The following is an 18,568-nucleotide window of genomic DNA, read 5'->3' on the forward strand; positions in this document are numbered from 1 at the left end:
TCTCTCTCTCTCACCAGTCCTACTGGGGCTTGAACTCAGAGCCTGGGCACTTCCCTGAGCCTATCTGTGCTCAAGGCTAGCATTCTAACACTTGAGTCTCAGCATCACTTCTGGTGTTTTCTGTTTATGTGATACTGAAAAATCGAACCCAGGGCTTCATGCATGCTAGGCAGGTACTCTACCACTAAACCACATTCCCAGCCTGTAAATGCTACTTTCTGACAATTAAAAAAAATGCTACACACACACACACACACACACATTGAAATAAAGCAAGAAAAATCAGTGTGACTTTTTCCAGAAGCTACCTTTTGCAAAGTTCATATCAGGTTAAAGAGAGTTGGGCTGGAAAATTAACTTTATGGTCTCCACAAGGTTCAGTACCCAAGGCTTCTGGATTAGTGCCAAGCCTAGTGCTAGTTAGAGAAGGAGCAACCAATGTGCCAGGGCTAAGTAGGCAGTGAACCGGAAAGCCAGAGAAACTTGTGGTTCCAAGTTGTTTGGGGAAAGTTGGAGCAAAACTTGAGGGAACAACTTCCAAAAGGAGACAAACAAGCTGCTGTCAGCAGGTAGCACAAAAGAGAGAAAATATAATGGGCCTATACTGTCCATTCGATAGACCATACAGTTAGCAAGTTAGTAACTGGTTTTGATATCAAAGTATAAGTAACTCCTGGAGAGTGGAGCTTTTGGGAAGCTGAGAAAGGATTTAGATTTTTTTTTTTTGTCTTAAGCAAGTGCAAAGAACAGGGAAACCATGTAATTTTTTCTTACAGAGATCATTTCTCTGCAGCACTGTGTAATTAGAATAGTTCTGAGCCCTGAAGTAGAACACACAGTACTGTGGTATTTCAGTCATTCATGGAAATAATAAATGTTCAGTAGAGGAACCCATGGAAGCAGAAGGAGTGCCAGGTAGGAATCACAATCTTCCTCTGGGTGTTCAATGGTTGCATGGCAATCCCCATTGCCTGTACAGTAGCAGCAACAACTAACGAGTGCTTACTTCAAGACACAATATGTATGAATTTCACACATGTTGTAGGCAATATTATCCTAAGGATTCAGATGAGAACACCGAGTAAAAAAGATCAGGCAGATGTAAGGACACCCAGCTCATGGGTTGTGAAGTCAGCACTAGGACATAGACATTTGGGTTCTAGGACCTTGGCTTCTGATGGGTGATCATAATACCTGGGGTACTTGCCAGAATTTTTCAGTTAATTAACAGGACACTGGAAGTTGATTTGAAGTATTTATGGTGTACAACATATTGCCCTTCCTTTTAAGCTTTTTTCTTAGATGCTTGGAAGATGAGTCTTGCTCTTACACTGTACACGGCCTTCTCCTGGTGGCCCAGTGGTCTGATCTGTGAGAAGCTAGAGCACTGGAGAGAGGCAGTTCTGCAGTGGTGGGCAGGACCCTTCCTGTGTCTCAGTGCTGAAAGGAAGTTATTTTTTCTCCGACTATGCTTCCTGTAAGGACGAGGGAGTTGACCTTGGAGCATGACATTCTACATTAGCTTGAGATTCTGCTTGAATTCATTCATTTTCCCTATTGTAAGTAGATTTAGAAAGGAAATTGCTTCCAGTCACACACACACACATTTTATATATACACATATATAATTTGTACATAATTTGTTTATATAAAAATGTTTAGTGTGTGTGTGTGTGTGTGTGTGTGTGTGTGCGTGCAGGTCCTAGGGTTTGAACTCAGGGCTTAAGCACAGTCCCTGAACTATTTTGCTCAAGGCTAGCTCTCCACCACTTGAGCCCCAGCTCCCTCTCCAGCTTCTTAGGGGGCGTTAATTGTAGGCAAGAGGTTCCTGGACTTTCCTGCCAAGTTTGGCTTTGAACCACAATCTTCAGATCTCAGCCCCCCCTAAGTAGCTAGGATTACAAGTGTGAGCCACCAGCACCTGGCTACAAATAATATTAATAACTACCATTATGGGAACTTGGGCTTCAGGTTTAATATTCACAATTCTCTCTCACCTTTACGCCAGTCCTAGATTTGTTAGCCCATTAATTACTAATTATTATTATTACTATAATGGCCCTGCTTTATTATATTTTATTCAATAATATTTATTATTATATTATTATTAATTAATTATTATTAACGGCCCTGTTTTATAGAAGAAGAGGCTGGAGGCTCAAGAGGCTGATCACGGTAGTCAAGAGGCTAAAGTCAGGTTTCAAAACCTGCTTCTCCTCTTTCCAAAGCCTGGCTATCACAGACATATAAAGAAAGGGAGCAGCTAAGAACCCTAAGAATGGTTGGTTCTGGTACTTGACATACAGGGAGCTGATCTTTGGGCCCACCCACTGGTCTGGTCCCAATATACAGCCACCCAAAGAGAAGCCAGGTGCTGGCCAAGGTCTTTCTGAGCAGTCAGGAATGTAATGCTGACACATTATAGATGTAGGCCTGGAATACCATTCTACCTTCCTTATTCTGACCTGGCTGGTGAGGCAGTGTAAATACTGGGAAATCCATCTGAGTAATAAAAAGAGCCTATCTTAACTGACTTTACATGTGGGCCAGCCAATAAGCAAATAGGCAATGACCTTAGCTCTTTTGCATGTGGTTTTCCTCTTTAAATTCTTATTATGCTTTATATCTGGTAGCCAGTCCTTTTAAAAGGACTTCTTCTAGGATTGAGACAGGCAGCAAGCAATGATTCCTGGTTGCTAGGGCAACAGACGCTGTTAACAGGGTCCACTCTCAAGACTGCCTTTTCTGGCCCTCAAAAAAAGGTCTGGGGTTTAGCAAATGATTCACAAATCGCTCATCATCTAAGTCCCACATAAAGGGAGAGAATAAAGGTCTTGGTAAAATTCCTGGTCAGACAGTTCCTCGCTGCAAGTCATGATAATGAAAGGGTTTATCCAGGCTCTGTTTTTCAGTGGCTCACATCTGTAATTCCAGTTGCTTAGGAGACTACGATCAAGAGATTGTGGTTTGAAATGGAACAGAATAGAAGATCCAGAAATAAATCCACAGGCCTACAGCCAGCTGATATTCTACAAAGGAGCCAAAGATATACAGTGGAAGAAACACAGCCTCTTCAACGCTGGTGCTGGGAAAACTGGGCAGCCACATGCAGAAAACTAAAAGTGGACCCCAGCCTATCACCATGCACCAACATCAACTCAAAATGGATTAAAGACCTTAACATTAAACCTGAATCTCTGAAACTACTGCAGGACAGAGTAGGAGAGACACTTGAACTAATAGGCACAGGAAGGAACTTCCTGAACAGAGTCCCAGGATCACAACAAGTTGGAGAAAGACTCGACAAATGGGACTACCTTAAAATAAAAAGCTTCTGCACAGCTAAATCTATCACAACTAAGCTAGAAAGACAACCAACTAATTGGGAAAAATATTTACCAGCAATATATCAGACAAGGGGTTAACATCCTGTATATACAGGGAACTCAAGAAACTAATCCCTCCCAAACCTAACAAACCAATTACTAAATGGGCAAGGGAACTAAAGAGGGACTTCTCAAATGAAGAAATAAAAATGGCGAAGAAACACATGAGGAAATGTTCATCATCCCTGGTGGTGAAGGAAATGCAAATAAAGACAACCCTGAGATACCACCTTACCCCAGTCAGAATGTCCCACATCCACAAATCAGCCAACGACAAATGCTGGAGGGGATGTGGAGAAAGAGGAACCCTATTACACTGCTGGTGGGAATGTACACTTATACAACCACTTTGGAAAGCAGTCTGGAGGGTCCTTAGAAAGCTAAAGATTGACCTCCCTTACGACCCAGTCATACCACTTCTAGGCATCTACCCTGAACAACAGGAACCAATATACAAGGACACGTGCACCTCCATGTTTATTGCAGCACTGTTCGCAATAGCTAGGATATGGAAACAACCCAGATGCCCCACCACAGATGAATGGATCCAAAAATTGTGGTATCTATACACAATGGAATATTATGCAGCCATTAGAAATGACAAAATAATGGCATTTGCAGGGAAATGGATGGAGCTAGAAGGAATCATGTTGAGCGAGGTAAGCCAAGAACGAACAGACAAACGGTACATGGTCTCCCTGATAAGTGGATGCTAAATCTAAAATGTTAGGTGATACGACAAAACTAACAGGTCTTAAGAAACAAAGAACTCCCACTCATCTGGTTGAACCACTACTAAATATCCCCATGCTGCTGATCACATATATGGTGTATAACATGTGAACACCGTTATATGTTACAGACTGTGATAGACAATTTGCTCCAGGAAAGTTAGAATGAACTTGTGGCTTTACATGAGCATCATTATTCCACAATACTGTGAAATTCCGGAAATTGTGTAATCACTTAATCACAATAAAAAAAAAAGAACCTGGGGAAGGGAGGGAGGGAGGGGATGGTAGGGGGAAAACAATGGAGAGGGTAACAATGTTCAAGAGGAAGTGTACTCACTCACGTAACTGTAACCCTCTGTATAGTATCTTTACAATAAAAAAAAAAAGAGATTGTGGTTTGAGTCTAGCCTGGGCACAAGAACCCCATCTTAACTAATAAAACTCTGAGTGCAGTGGTACACACATATCATTCTAACTATGTAGAAAGTACCAATAAGAAGACTGTGGTTCAGGTACATAAATGTGAGACTGTATTTGAAAAATATCCATGGCAAAGAGGATTGGGAATGTGGCTGAAGTGGTGGAGTACTTGCTTAGCAAATACAAAGCCCTGAGTTCAACCTCCAGCACCTCACTAAAATTCTTTTTACTTCATTTGGTATAAAGTGAGATATCTTTTTTGTGCAGATTCCTTTAGAAATGCATCCAGGGATTTCCCCCCCTGCTTTGCTTTGAAATTGTTCCATTAAAAAAAATCATAGTAAAAAGAAATGTTACATCAACTTTTCCATTGGAACCATTTTGGGATGGTTCTAATTCTAGTAAATATATTCACATTGTTGCACAATATTTCTCTACAACCTTTCTATCTTGCAGAACTGATAACTACAGTCGCTCTGCCCTGCTACTCCTGACTCCAGCTCTGGTAGCCATCTTTGTGCTTTCTCTTCTTACAGTTCTGTTTTAATACTTTTTATGAGTGCTTCCAGTTCTTTGGAAACTATATCCAGAACTGAGATCACTGGACTACATGGTGAATATATTTTTAATATTTTATTTTATTTTGTACTGGGGCTTTAACTCATGCTCTCATTTGGCTTTTTCACTCAAGGCTGGTGCTTTTTTGTTGTTTTTGTTGTTGGTTGTGGGGATTGAACTCTGGGCTTGGGCGCTGTCCCTGCACTCTTCAGCTCAAGGCTAACGCTCTACCACTTGAGCCACAGCACCACTTCCGGTTTTCTGGTGGTTTATTGGAAATAAGAGTCTCACTGACTTTCCTGCCCAGGCTGGCTTTGAACCATGATCCTCAGATCTCTGCCTCCTGAGTAGCTAGGATTACAGGCATGAGCCACTAATGCCTGGCTAAGGCTGGTTCTTTATTGGGAGCTATACCTCCAATTCCAGTTTTTTTGCTGGTTAATTAGAAATAAGAGTTTCTTACATTTGTCTGCTTGGGTTGTCTTTGAAATGTGATCTTCAGATCTCAGCCACCTGAATAATAAACAGGATTACAGGTACTGGCACCTGCTAAATTTTAATAAAATAAAAGGGCAAAATAAAATAAAAATGCTTGTTCTGGTGAAAAAGAAGGCTGTAGTGCATTGTTTACTCACATGTATTCATTTCCTTAATTTAATCCACAGAAGAATATTCAGAAAATCTAAAGAAGACAGTATTTAAATTGAGACATCAGTCCTTCAAAGTCCTACAAGCAAGGTCTAAACTCCCGGGGAAAAGATTCTGTGTTCTTGTTTGTGCTCCTAGTAATAATGTTAATGGAAGTTGATTAATTAATTATTGAGTAACTCTTTCCTATAACAAAGAGTAGATGCAAAGTTGAACTAGCACACTGTTCTTGTTCTTAGACAGGGGAACACATAAGAATAATTAGAATGAGCCAGGTACTGGTGGCTCACACCTGTAATCCTAGCTACTCAGGAGGCCGAGATTTGAGGATCGAGGTTCAAAGTCAGCCCAGCAGGAAAGTCTATGAGATTTATCTCCAGTTAACCCCCAGAAGAAAACCAGAAGTGGTGCTCTGGTTCAAAGTGGTAGAGCACTAGCCTTGAGCAAAAAAGCTCAGGGACAGCTCCCAGGCCCTGAGTTCAAGCTCCATGACTGACAAAAAAAAAAAAAAATTAGAATAGTGGGGTAAGTCTTAATGAAGTAAAAAGTAAGGCATCAGATGTTAAGTTACAAGTTGTTTTCTTTTTTATTACAATTTTTAAGTATCTTTAAGTAGTTGTACAAAGAAGTTCCCATTCTACAAAACAGTATGTGAGTACAAAGTGTCTGACAACATTGTCACCCATCTCTCTTAACCCATCCCTTCTCTCACTTTTTTCCCCTTTAATTGAGATGAGGTGATTACATAAATTTCACATATTTCACAGTATTGTGGAATAGTGATACTTAGAGTCACAAATACATTTTAATTTTCACAAGGCAAATTGTCATCATCATGGTCTATACCGTTTGTGAATTCTACGAGCTTTGACATTACAAGTTATTTTTTCCACATCAGGTGATGTTTGTATTTCTTTCCTCTGCTTAGCGTGGGCTGTTCCCACTTATTCTGTTCCTCCTCCTGGCTTCCCTCTGTTGCGTGCATATATCTACCATATATATGATCCAGAACATGGAGTCATTTAGCAATGGGTGGCTGTCTTTTGTTTCTTGAGTCCTGCTTGCCATATCTTCTTGTATTTTGGCTTTAGCATCCACATATCAGGGAGACCATGTGCCATTTGTCTCTTTGTTCTTGGTTTACTTTGCTCAAAATAATCTGCTCTAAGAGTTCCATCCATTTCCCTGTGAATGCTATTATTTTGTCCTTTCTAATGGCTGCATAATATTCCATTGTATATAGGTACCACAATTTTTGGATCCACTCATCATTAGTGGGGCATCTGGGTTGTTTCTAAATCTTGGCTATTGTGAACAGTGCTGCAATAAATATGGAGATGCATGTGTCTTTGTATACTGGTTTCTATAGGCATCTGATAGTATGAGTGCAGCTCTGGATTCATTCCTCAGCACTATAACGAATTACTTTAAATTTTGTATATATTTTGGAGGGGGGTAAGTGGAAGGACCAATAATTTAAAAATGTTTCCTCAAGTTTTCTGTGATCTGATTCATAGAATTACAATCTTAAAATAAGTAGAGCATTTGATAAAGGAATATGGCATGTGTATAGATCTAACTTACACATGTTCATCCATGCACACACACACATACACACATACATACCAAGTATTCCAAATAGGGAAGATAAGAAGCTTTTAATATGATGTGAGCTATAGTGCAGCAATAAATATTAAGGCTTTGGCTGGGAATGTGGCTTAGTGCTAGAGTGCTTGCCTAGCATGCATGAAGCTTTGGGTTTGATTCCTTAGTACCACATAAACAGAAAAATCCATAAGTGGTGCTGTGGTTCAAATGGTAGAGCACTAGCCTTGAGCAAAAGAAGCTCAGGGACAATGCCCAGGCCCTGAGTTCAAGCCCCAGGATTGGCAAAAAAAAATTTGTGCATTGATGGGCAAAACTACACTGCAATGTCTGGGAAGGCACAATTTGGTGGTTATACTCTTTGCAATGCAGCAATGAATGTCATTGCAGGAAGAAAAAAATCCCATCACTGGGCATTGGCACAAGGGAACACTGCCTTCGGATGTGAAAGGTAACGTTTTATGTTTTGGGTTGGATAGTAATTCCAAGGTGTTTACTTCTAAACAATGGTTCCCTTTATGACAATTTGTTGTCATTTATAAAAATGCATTGTCATGAGTTTGCCTTGTGTGATTTTATGTATTGATTTTACATTCCATTAACAGACTTTTTTTAAAGGAGACAGGTGCTGCTTACTCAAGTGGTAGAGCGCTAGCCTTGAGCAAAAAGAAGCTCAGGGACAGTGGCCAGACCCTGAGTTCAAGCCCCGGGACTGGCAAAAAAGAAAAAGAAAAAAGAATCAATATTAAGGCTGTTTAGAAGACATTGGCAAAGCCTTCTGAAAAAGTAGAATATCTTTAAGACTCAGGCCACATACCAAATCATAGTAAGTCATCTCACCAGATTCCCAGCTGGAACTCATCTCTACCATGATGCCAGTCTGCCCGGCACTAGAGGGATTTCTTCTAATGTCCAGTTCAAGTTAATTTTGTGCCATTGCATGGACTCAGGGCTCATAAAGAGCTCTGCCCTTACTTCTCTTGTGTTTGTATCCTGTCCAAAGTATACTGCGCTACCTAGAGTAGGTGATTGATAGGAACGTGGGGAATGCTTTTACTTTATTTTACTTTGGTGATCCTAGGGCTGAGCTTGGGGCTGTGCTAGGTAAGCATTTTACCACTTGATCCATTACTTTTTAGATAAAGTCTTACTTTTTTCCTGGATTAGCTTTGGACTATATATATATACCTCTAATGTAGCTGGGATGGTAATCATGCACAAGGCTTATTTTATTGAGTTTGGTGTGTTGGGGAGTTGCTCACTAAAGGTTTTGCCTGTGGTGGCCTCAAAAACTTAATCCTTCTGACCTCTATTTCCTGAGTACCTAGGATTTATGGGCATGTTTCTCCTCCTCCTCCTTTTCCTCCTCTCTTCTTTCTTCTTCTTCTTCTTCCTCCTCCTCCTCCTCCTCCTCCTTCTTTCTCCCTTCCTCCTCCTCCTCCTCCTCTTCCTCCTCGTCCTCCTCGTCCTCCCCCTCTTCTTCTTCATCTAAGTCTGAGAGTCAAATTTGGTATCTGATGCTCTTGTTCATTGGTTGGTTGGTGCTGTACCATCTGAGCTATACCTCCAACCTCATGGTGCTCTTTTAATGAGAGATACCCTTTAGATAAAAACTAAAACTCAAAGGCATTCTTTTATTTGATCTTTTCTTTTTTTGTTGGTCATGGGGCTTGAGCTCAGGGACTGGGTGCTATGCCTGAGCTTTTGTGTTCAAGGCTAGTGCTCTACTACTTTGAGCTCCAGCTCCATGTCCAGTTTTCTGGTGGTTAACTGGAGATAATAGTCTCATGGACTTTCCTGCCCAGGCCAGCTTCAAACTGTGATCCTCAGATGTCAGCCTCCTGAATAGCTAGGATTACAGATATGAGCCACCAGCACCTGGCTAGATTTTTTTTCCCGGTCATGGGCCTTGAACTCTGGGCCTGGGCTCTGTCCCTGAGCTCTTCAGCTCAAGGTGAGCGTTCTACCATTTGAGCGCCACTTCTAGTTTTCTAGTGGTTAATTGGAGATAAGTCTGACAGACTTTCCTGCCCAGGCTGGCTTTGAACTGTGATCCTCAGATCTCAGCCTCCTGAGTAGCTAGGATTACAGGCAGGAGTCACTGGTGCCTGGCTGGCTAGATTTTTTTTAACACAAGTTCTTACTATGTTGCCTAGGCTGGCCTCAAAAACCTCCTGGCCTCAGAATTGCTAAGCCTCCTGAGTAGCTGGAGCTACAGGCACATACACTTGTGCCTGGCTTCCTAAAAGTTTGAGAACAATTTACGCACATTTACTTATTTCGTTGGAATTACGATGAAAAAGTACACCGAGTAACTGTGTTTTGGTTAATCACAGTTGATAGCATTTTATTTTTTTAAGAAATATGTCTAAATTTCTAAGTTGGTGTTGCTATAACTTGGTACTGGCAGAACAGAGACTCATGTGGAAATACCAAGAAATAGTGATTGAATATAAGACACTAATTGCCATCGATACCATGAGTCTTACTAAATCTTCCTAAAAAACGACTATTTGAGTGAAGAGCCAGAGTCAAAGGATATAAATCATTATACTTTTCCTTAATACTTTAAAAATGTCAACTTCGTGGATGACAGAAAACAAAGTTAATTGACAGGGATATAATGACATATATAAGACGACATTCCTATCATTTACATTGTTTTAGGGGGCAGGCTAGCCCTTCTGTAGGAATTGTGTTTAAAGTGAACCCTGCATAACAATCAAGGCCAAACATTGTCTCTAGAAATATTACACATCTAACATTTTGTAATTCCAAATCAACCCACCTAGTTCTGTTGTTATGTTGGGGCTGGAAGTCTACAAACTATGTCTGTAGCTCAAAAAGAAAGAGTAGAGACAAAAAGAAAATGGGTAGAAGAGAAACACACGTCTTCCTTGTTTACTGATGTTTTGGAATTGTGGATGTACCCCCAGCTTCTTCCTGCCCTTTCAGAGCCAGCCTTACCACCCACTGCCAGAGGTCTCAGCCCCAGCCTGGGAACTCCCTTCCCTCCAGGTCTGAGGATGTCTTCTCCAGACTTTCCCAGCAAGCTCCAAGGAGCTGTCTGCAGCCAGGCAGCAGAACTTGCCAGGAGCTCAGGGGGTGTGGGCCTCTCCTCAGAGCCCCCAGGCTGCAGCACTCTTTCCCTTTCCACTTCTCTAATTCTATGGGTGGATGAGATCTCCTACAGTTGTTACCTGACGTATCTCAGTAGCTTATTTGTATTGTTTTCGAAGTCTTTGAATCGTGGAATCATTTCCTATATGAAGTCTTTCTATTAAAATACCTGTGTGGTTTGTTTATCTATTTATTTTGCCTAGACTTTGGTATAGTTAGCTCAATACATGTAGAAAATATACTCACACTACTTTCTTCATTTTTCAAGAAAAGGAGGGTATTTACAAAATCTGCATTTTACAGAAGATAGACTTTTAAGAACCAAAGAAAACTTTCTTAGTTATACCATGAATGAGTTTCTTCATTACTGACTCATAATGTTTGGTATATTTACTACACAAGTGGTTCCTGATATGACAGGAACTCTTAGATTGGATCTGGAGCATTGTGGTTTGTGTGTGTGTGTGTGTGTGTGTGTGTGTGTGTGTGTGTGTGTGTGTGTGTGTGTGTGCTTGTATTAGGGCTAGAACTTAAGGACTGGGTACTGCCCGTTAGCTTTTTTGCTCAAAATTGGTGTTCATCATTTGAGCCACAGCTCTTTTTCTGGCTTTTGGCTGGGTAATTGTAGTCTCACAGACTTTCCTGCTTGGGCTGGCTTCTAACACTGATCTTCAGATCTCAGCCTCTTGAATAGTTAAGATTATAGACATCCCCCAGCGCCTGGCTTTGCGCCTTATTCTTAAGTTCTAAAAGAATGTGGCGACACTTTTTTGAGGGTGAGGGGAGCAAGTTGTAGGGTGCTTGAACTCAAGGACTGGATACTGACCCTGACCATCCAATCAAGGCAAATGCTCCATCAGTTTAAGCCACATTTCCACTTCCAGTTTTCTGGCGGTTAATTGGTGGGAAGATTCCCACGGACTTTCCCATGGAAGATTCCACAATTGTCAGATCTCAGCCTCCTGAGTAGCTAGGATTACAGGTGTGAGCCACTGGTGTTCGGCTGTGGCAATAGCTTAATAGAGGACGTATATGAAGTTGTGGGATTCTGGGAAGGAGATTTTAGAATTGGCTTAAAGGGATTTAAGTGGACATTGTTATCCATAGTGATTTTTCAGAACCACAAATGGAGAAATAATTATATACTTAGCAGCATGATTTATTTAGCAAAGTTCATGATTGATATACAGCATTTACATATGAAATGGCTGGGCTGCAGGCAGGTGCTTAGGACTCTCGTGTACTTTAGTCTCATCACAGCAGAGCAACTAATTCAGGAAGACAGATCTGAGAAATATGACCAGGATGAAGTCATCTACCCAAATTTAAGTGTCATACTAGATTGTGCTAGACCTTATATTCATCAAAATTACTGAGGAAAGAGAGTATGGTTGATTATCATAATGATTTAATAAAACATTTCCCTCACAGGTGCTGAGTGTTTCTGTTTTGAAAGCTTGATCAAATGGTGGATTATAGCTATCTAGATTATCTGTTGCTTTTTCTAGCTCACCATCCATTTCTCTTTCTAGTAAAAGCTCAACATCCATTCATTTGGATTTGCATAATTATCTCAGTGAGACTGTCTTTCAAGATAACTCACTTTCTCTGGTCAAAGGATTAAACAAAGCCAGGCATAGCAGATTATTTTCCCTAGGAATTTGAAACTCTAAGAAAGTACAAAGAAGCCTTTGAAGTAGACTTTTGCCAAGATCTGAAAGGGGCTATCCACAAGCATCATTGTGTGATTATTTATATGGCTTATATATTCAAAGGAGTGGTATAGTAGGATGTGATGTGATTATTGAGTTTTAGTTTGTTCTTTTGGTGGTACTGGGGTTTGAACTTAAGGCCTCATGCTTGCCAGGCAGGCACTCTACTGCTGAAACATGCCTCCAGCCCTTTCTTGATGTTTTAGCTATTTTTGAGATAAGATCCTGCTTCCTGTGTAGGGACACAACTGAGCTACAATCCACATATTTTAGGCTTTAGTTGTTGCTAGCAGGCACATGACACCCCCTGACGTCTCAGTCCATAACTGAACTTTCTGCTCAGCCTGGCCTAAAACGACAATCATCTCAATCTCAGCCTTCTAAATAACAAGGCTTATAGCCGCAATGCCAGGCCCATTTTTGAAGAACTTCCATACTGTTTTCCATAGTGGTTGCATGAATTTACACAGTGGGAATCCTTTTCTCCAGCATCCTCTCTAGAATTTGTTATTTTCTGGGTATAGCCATTCTGACTGAGGTGAGATAGAATCTCAATGTTGTTTTCTTTGCATTTCCCTTATGGCTAAGAATTTTGAACCTTCATGTTATCTACTGATGATTCACACTTTTGAAAATTACCTATTTATTTACCCATTTTTAAAATTTAGATCACTAGTTCTTTTTTTTTTTTTTTTGCTTTTGTATATTCTGGATATTAGTCCTTTATTTGATGACTAGCTGGTATGTATGTTTCTCCTGATTCTGATCATGTTTCCTTTTCTGTGCAATTTTTAAAAAAATGTTTGCAATTCCTTTTGCCAATTCTTGCTCTTATTTCCTGAGCAATTGAAGCTCTATTCAGAAAGGTGTTACTTAGGCTTTTATCTTCAAGGTTTTTTTTAGTATGTTTTCCTCTGGTAGATTCAGAATTTCAGGTCTTTGAAATTACATTTAGATCTTTGAACCTTTCAATATATTTCATATAGGGTGAGATGTTTCTACATAATCATACAGTTTTCCCAACATTATTGTTGAAGTGGCTGTCTTTTCTCCAACATGTTTTTGACCCTTTTGCCTAAACTCAATAGCTGTAGCTGTATGGGCTCAGTTCTGGATTGTCTGTTCTTTTCCATTAACCAATGTGTCTGTTTTTGTGTCATTGCTGTTACTAATACTATAATTATAGTATAATTTGAAGTCAAGTATTGTGATACTTCCAGCATTGCTCTTTTTATTCAGTATTGCTTTGGCTATTTTGGGTCTTTTGGGTCTCTATATGAATTTTAGGGTTAATTTTTCTATTTCTATGAAAAATGACTTTGGAGATTTTATGGTAACTGCATTGAATTTGTAGATTGTTTTTGTTGATTTTTCAATGTTAATTGTAAATCCATGAGCATAACAAGTTCTATCTTCTAGCATCAACTTCAATTTCCTTTGTCAGTGTTTTATAGAGGACATTCACCTCCTTTTAGTTAAATTTATTCTATTTTATTTTTTTTGAGGCTGTTTTAATTGTGACTGTTTTATTTCTTTCTCAGCTTGTTCATTGTTGGTATATAAAAAAAACTACTGAATTTTTTTGAATGCGTATTTTATAGACTATTTTGTCGAAAATGTGTATCAGATCTTGGAGTTTTTTGGTACAGTCATTAGGATCATCTGAAAATAGAGATTTGACTTCTTTTCCTTTTTTGTATTATTTTTCTTTCTTCTGTGTTATTATTCTGGTTAGGAGTTCAAGGACTGAATTGGGTGGAAGTGGAGAGAATTGATACCCATGTCTCCTTGACTTTAGAGGGTATGGTTCCAGTTTTGTTCCCATTTAGTATAATGTTGGCTATCGGCTTATTGTACATTTATTTCATTGAAGCACATTTGTTTTATTTCTAGTTTCTTCAGAACTTTTATCAGGACGGAATGTTGAATCCTATCAAAGGTTTATTTCTGTATTAAGTTGATAGTGTAATTTTGTCCTTTATTCTGTCTGTGTTGTATTAAGTTTATTGATTTGTATATGTCAAATTATCCTTGTATCTCTGGAATGAAACCAACTTGATTATGATGATTTTCCTCTTTTTGTGTATTTTTATTTTTAAGTTAAAAATGTGATTGTAAAGGTGATGTATGGAGGGATTACTGTATACAGTTATACAGAATATGTTTCTTTTTGGACAATGCCACCCCTTCCCTCCCTCTCTCCCAGTTTTTCACTCCTGCGATGATTTTCTTAATGTGTTGTTAAGTTTGGTTTGCACTTAAAATAATCTTTGTGTCTAGTAATTTGGTCTATAATTTTTTGTCATGGATTTGGAATGGAGGTAATTCTGAGAGAGTTTGGTAGCATTCCTTCTTTACATATTTCATAGAATAGTTTGGGGCACATTTGGTGTTCTTCTGGTAGAATTTGGTAGTAAATCTGTCCAAACCTGTATATTTCTTTGAGAGACCACTATTGTTCTAATTTTAATGTTTTTTTATTGATCTGTTTAGGTGGTTTATATCCTCTTGCCAATTCTGGTAGCTTTTTTTTTTTTTTTGGTCGGTCGTGGGGCTTGAACTCTGGGCCTGGGCACTGTCCCTGTGCTCTTCAGCTCAAGGCGAGCGCTCTCCTGCGCTCTTCAGCTCAAGACGAGCACTCTACCACTTGAGCTACAGTGCCACTTCCAGTTTTCAAGTGGTTTATTGGAGATCAGAGTCTCACAGACTTTCTTGCCTGGGCTGGTTTTGAACCGTGATCTTCAGATCTCAGTCTCCTGAGTATCTAGGATTACAGGCGTGAGCCACCACCGCTTTCTGGTAGCTTTTATGTATCATTTTCATCTAAATTTTCCAGCTTACTAGAATATAATTTTTCAAAGTTATCCTAAAACTGTTCTGAGTTTCATTAGTATTTATTGTAATATCCCCTTTCTCATCACCAATTTTATTGAGTCTCCTTTCTTTTCCTTCTGGTTGGCTTGGCTAAAGGTTTGTCGCTCTTATCTATCTTTTAAAGAAAGCAACTCTTTTTTTTTTTTTTTTTCTGGTCCTGTCTGGGGATTGAACTCAGGGCCTGGGTACTGTCTTTGAGCTTCTTTTACTCAAGGCTAGTGCTTTACCACTTTGAGCCACAGCTCCACTTCTGGTTTTTGAGTGGTTAATTGAAGATTAGAGTCTCATGGACTTTCCTGCTGGGTTGGCTTCCAACTGCAATTCTCAATTCTGACTCTAGCTAGGATTACAAGCATGAGCTACCAGTGCCTGGTTCATTGATTCTTTATATTGTTCTTTTTAGTCATTGATTTCTGCTCTGATCTTTATTATTTTTCATATATTGCTTTTGAGTTTGACTTTTTTTTTTTCTGAGGTTGACGTGCATCCTTACATTATTTTTTCTGAGATATTTTTGTCTTTCTTAATTGTGTGTGTGTGTGTGTGGTTCCTAGGGCTTGAACTCAGGACCTGGGTGCTGTTCATGAGCTTCTTTGCTGAAGATTAGTGCTCTCCACATTTGGCTTTATGGTAATTACTTAGAGGTAAGAGTCTCACAAACTTTCCTGCCCAGTGTGGCTTCAAACTGTGATCCTCAGATCTCAGCCTCCTGATTAGCTTTGATTATAGACACAACCAACCTGTACTCAGCCTCCCAGTTTTTCCTTTAAAAGTGTAATAATTTCGTATTTAATATTTATGGCTATATGTTAGGCTATATGTTCCTTTTTATAATGTGACTCATCACAATTCATTTGATTTTTCCCTTATTTTCAACAAAATGTTGAATATAATTTATTGAAATATTATCTTTTGTTCCATGTCAGCATAATAAAGTCATATATATATATATATGCAGTGACTGTCTACTTTTTTGACTTTTGTTGTTGTTGAAGAGCTGAGCATTGAACTCAAGCCGTTTGCTTGCAGGGTAGGGGCTCTGCAACTTGAGCCAGGCCTCTAGCCCTTTGGCCTTGGTTATTTTAGAGGAGGATCTTCCTTTCAGCCCAGGCTGGTCTGCACTGCATTCTCCATGCTTCTGCTTCCTTGTGTCACTGGGCATGACATGGACACCATGGCATCCAGCCATTGTGCTTCCCACACAGCTGTGATAATAGGTGCACACCATCTTGTCCAGACATTGGTTGACAAGGACTTTGATGCAGGCTGCCCTTGAACTGTGATCTCCTGATCTCTACCTTGCAAGTTGATAACAGGCTTAAGTTTCTGTGCCTGGCTTTTCTTTGACTTTTCATTGTATTCCATTATTTTTGTGCCATTGTCACACGATCTTAACTAAGGTCTCAGTTTATAATCACTTGAAATTTGGTAGCCAAAGACTCCCAGGTTTTTCAACATTGCCTTGATATTCTTGGCCTGATTTCTTTTAGAATCCACAAATAAATGTCCACAAAGTATCTGCTGACATCACACAGAATCTGGTGTTTCTATATAGTGAGTTTTCTCAGTGACAGAGTACCATCTGCCATTTATTTCAGTCTAATTTCTTTCAGTGATGTTTGCAGTTCTATGAAGATTTAGCATCTTTTTTTTACATTCTTCTGATCATATAAGGAAATATTTAATTATCTTTAACACTTAAAAATCAAATGTATGTATATACATAAAGAACCAAGATCTTGCCAAAGTTTGTTACGTGGAGACATTTAATTTCTTTCTTTTTTTTTTTTTTGGTCCGGTCATGGGGCCTGAACTCTGGGCCTGGGCGCTGTCCCTCAGCTCCTCAGCTCAAGGCTAGCACTCTACCACTTGAGCCACAGTGCCACTTCCGGCTTTTTTTTTTTTTGCTTATGTGGTGCTGAGGAATCGAACCCATCGAACCCAGGGCCTCATGCATGCAAGGCAAGCGCTCTACCACTGAGCCACCTTCCCAGGCCCTCCTTTTTTTTTCCTTTAGCAGATATTTTTTTCTCTGTTGTTAAGTTTCTGAAAATTTCCTATCTGGCTAGGTGCTGGTGACTCATACCTGCAATCCTAGCTACTCAGGAGTCTAAGATCTGAGGATCATAGTTGAAAGCCAGTCTAGGCAGAAAAGTCCTCAAGGCTCTATCTCCAATTAACCAGCAAGAAAGCTAGACTGGAGATGTGGCTCAGGTTAGAGCTATGTACATATGACCAGAGAAGATAATGTTAAGTGAAATGAACCCCAAGATAGGGACACAAGTGGTTTTTTCTTTCTTGCTATTGTTTCTAACATGTTTATACCATGTCATTTTAAAATTTCTTTGTATGTTCCTCCCCACCTTTGGTTTCTGTTACTTAACGTACTAATCCACCAGCGCAAGTTCATCTCATCCTTTCATCTTTTTTGCCTTAGAGATTTCTCTCACACAGCCTAGTTGTCCCATGTGCCAACTCTGCTCCAAGTTCATGGAGATCAGTAGGAGTAAGTCAGTAGATAAAGCTACTTGTCTTTCTGGAGATAAAATGTGGGAGTAAATAGCTTCTTAGAGGACTTGGTGGATTCCGGATCCCACTGTTTAATGACCTCAAGAAAGCACCATTATGTTTATTTTTCTCTATTTCCCATCTTCATATCTTGTCCCTCAATTATCTCTTCTGGAATCTCTGTGATTTCTGGAATCCCTAAAATAATCTTTATTATGTTCTTTTCTAAGGCATTTAGGAGGAACTTCTCATAGATTGTTGTGTAACTCTTATGCTAATGAGATACTGTAGTCATCCTGAAAAAGTATTGCCCAGGATATTCTTTATATGCTTCAATATATTCTCGTGGCAGTGGTCAGCAGTGGACATCCCATAGCCAGCATGTGAGGATTTCCCTTCATCTCTGCCCTGTGCTGAATCCTGTTTTCTGTGTCCCAGGACTTCATTTTGGTTTATACATTTACCACTTACTTACTTAATTCTGCCAGTACTAGGGCTTGAACTTAGGGCTTCATGCCTTGCTTGGCTTCTTCACTCACTTGGCTAGTGTTTACCACTGAAACCACCCTCTACTTCTTGAAAAAGGGTGTATAGGAGATAAAGCAAATGACTGTCTCTATTTACCCTTACCTTCAGTAGACCCAGAATGTTGGTTAAAAATTTCCTTTATTAAAAGAAAATTCCTTTATTAGTTTGAAACTATTACTTCTGTAGAAACTACAAGTTAATCTATTTCTTATTCCTTGGCATCTGACCTGCCTGCCCTTTTTTTCTGGAAACATGAACTGTTTCACCTCAGGGTCCTTGAAATTTCATGTGTTTTATGAAATGGCTTTTCCCCATTGTGTTCTCTCTCAATCTAGATTCCGATGTTCCTCAGTACTGGATTTTTTTCTTTTTTCTGAAAGCTTCTAAGTCTTCTCTTCATGCTGCATTTTTGTTTTGGAATGCTTGGAAATTGGGTGTTGGGCCGCCTAGGCCATTCATTTTCTTTACATTTATT

The sequence above is a fragment of the Dipodomys spectabilis genome, unplaced genomic scaffold, assembly GCF_019054845.1.
Source record: "Dipodomys spectabilis isolate Male_0828 unplaced genomic scaffold, ASM1905484v1 ptg000042l, whole genome shotgun sequence".
Taxonomy (NCBI): Eukaryota; Metazoa; Chordata; class Mammalia; order Rodentia; family Heteromyidae; genus Dipodomys; species Dipodomys spectabilis.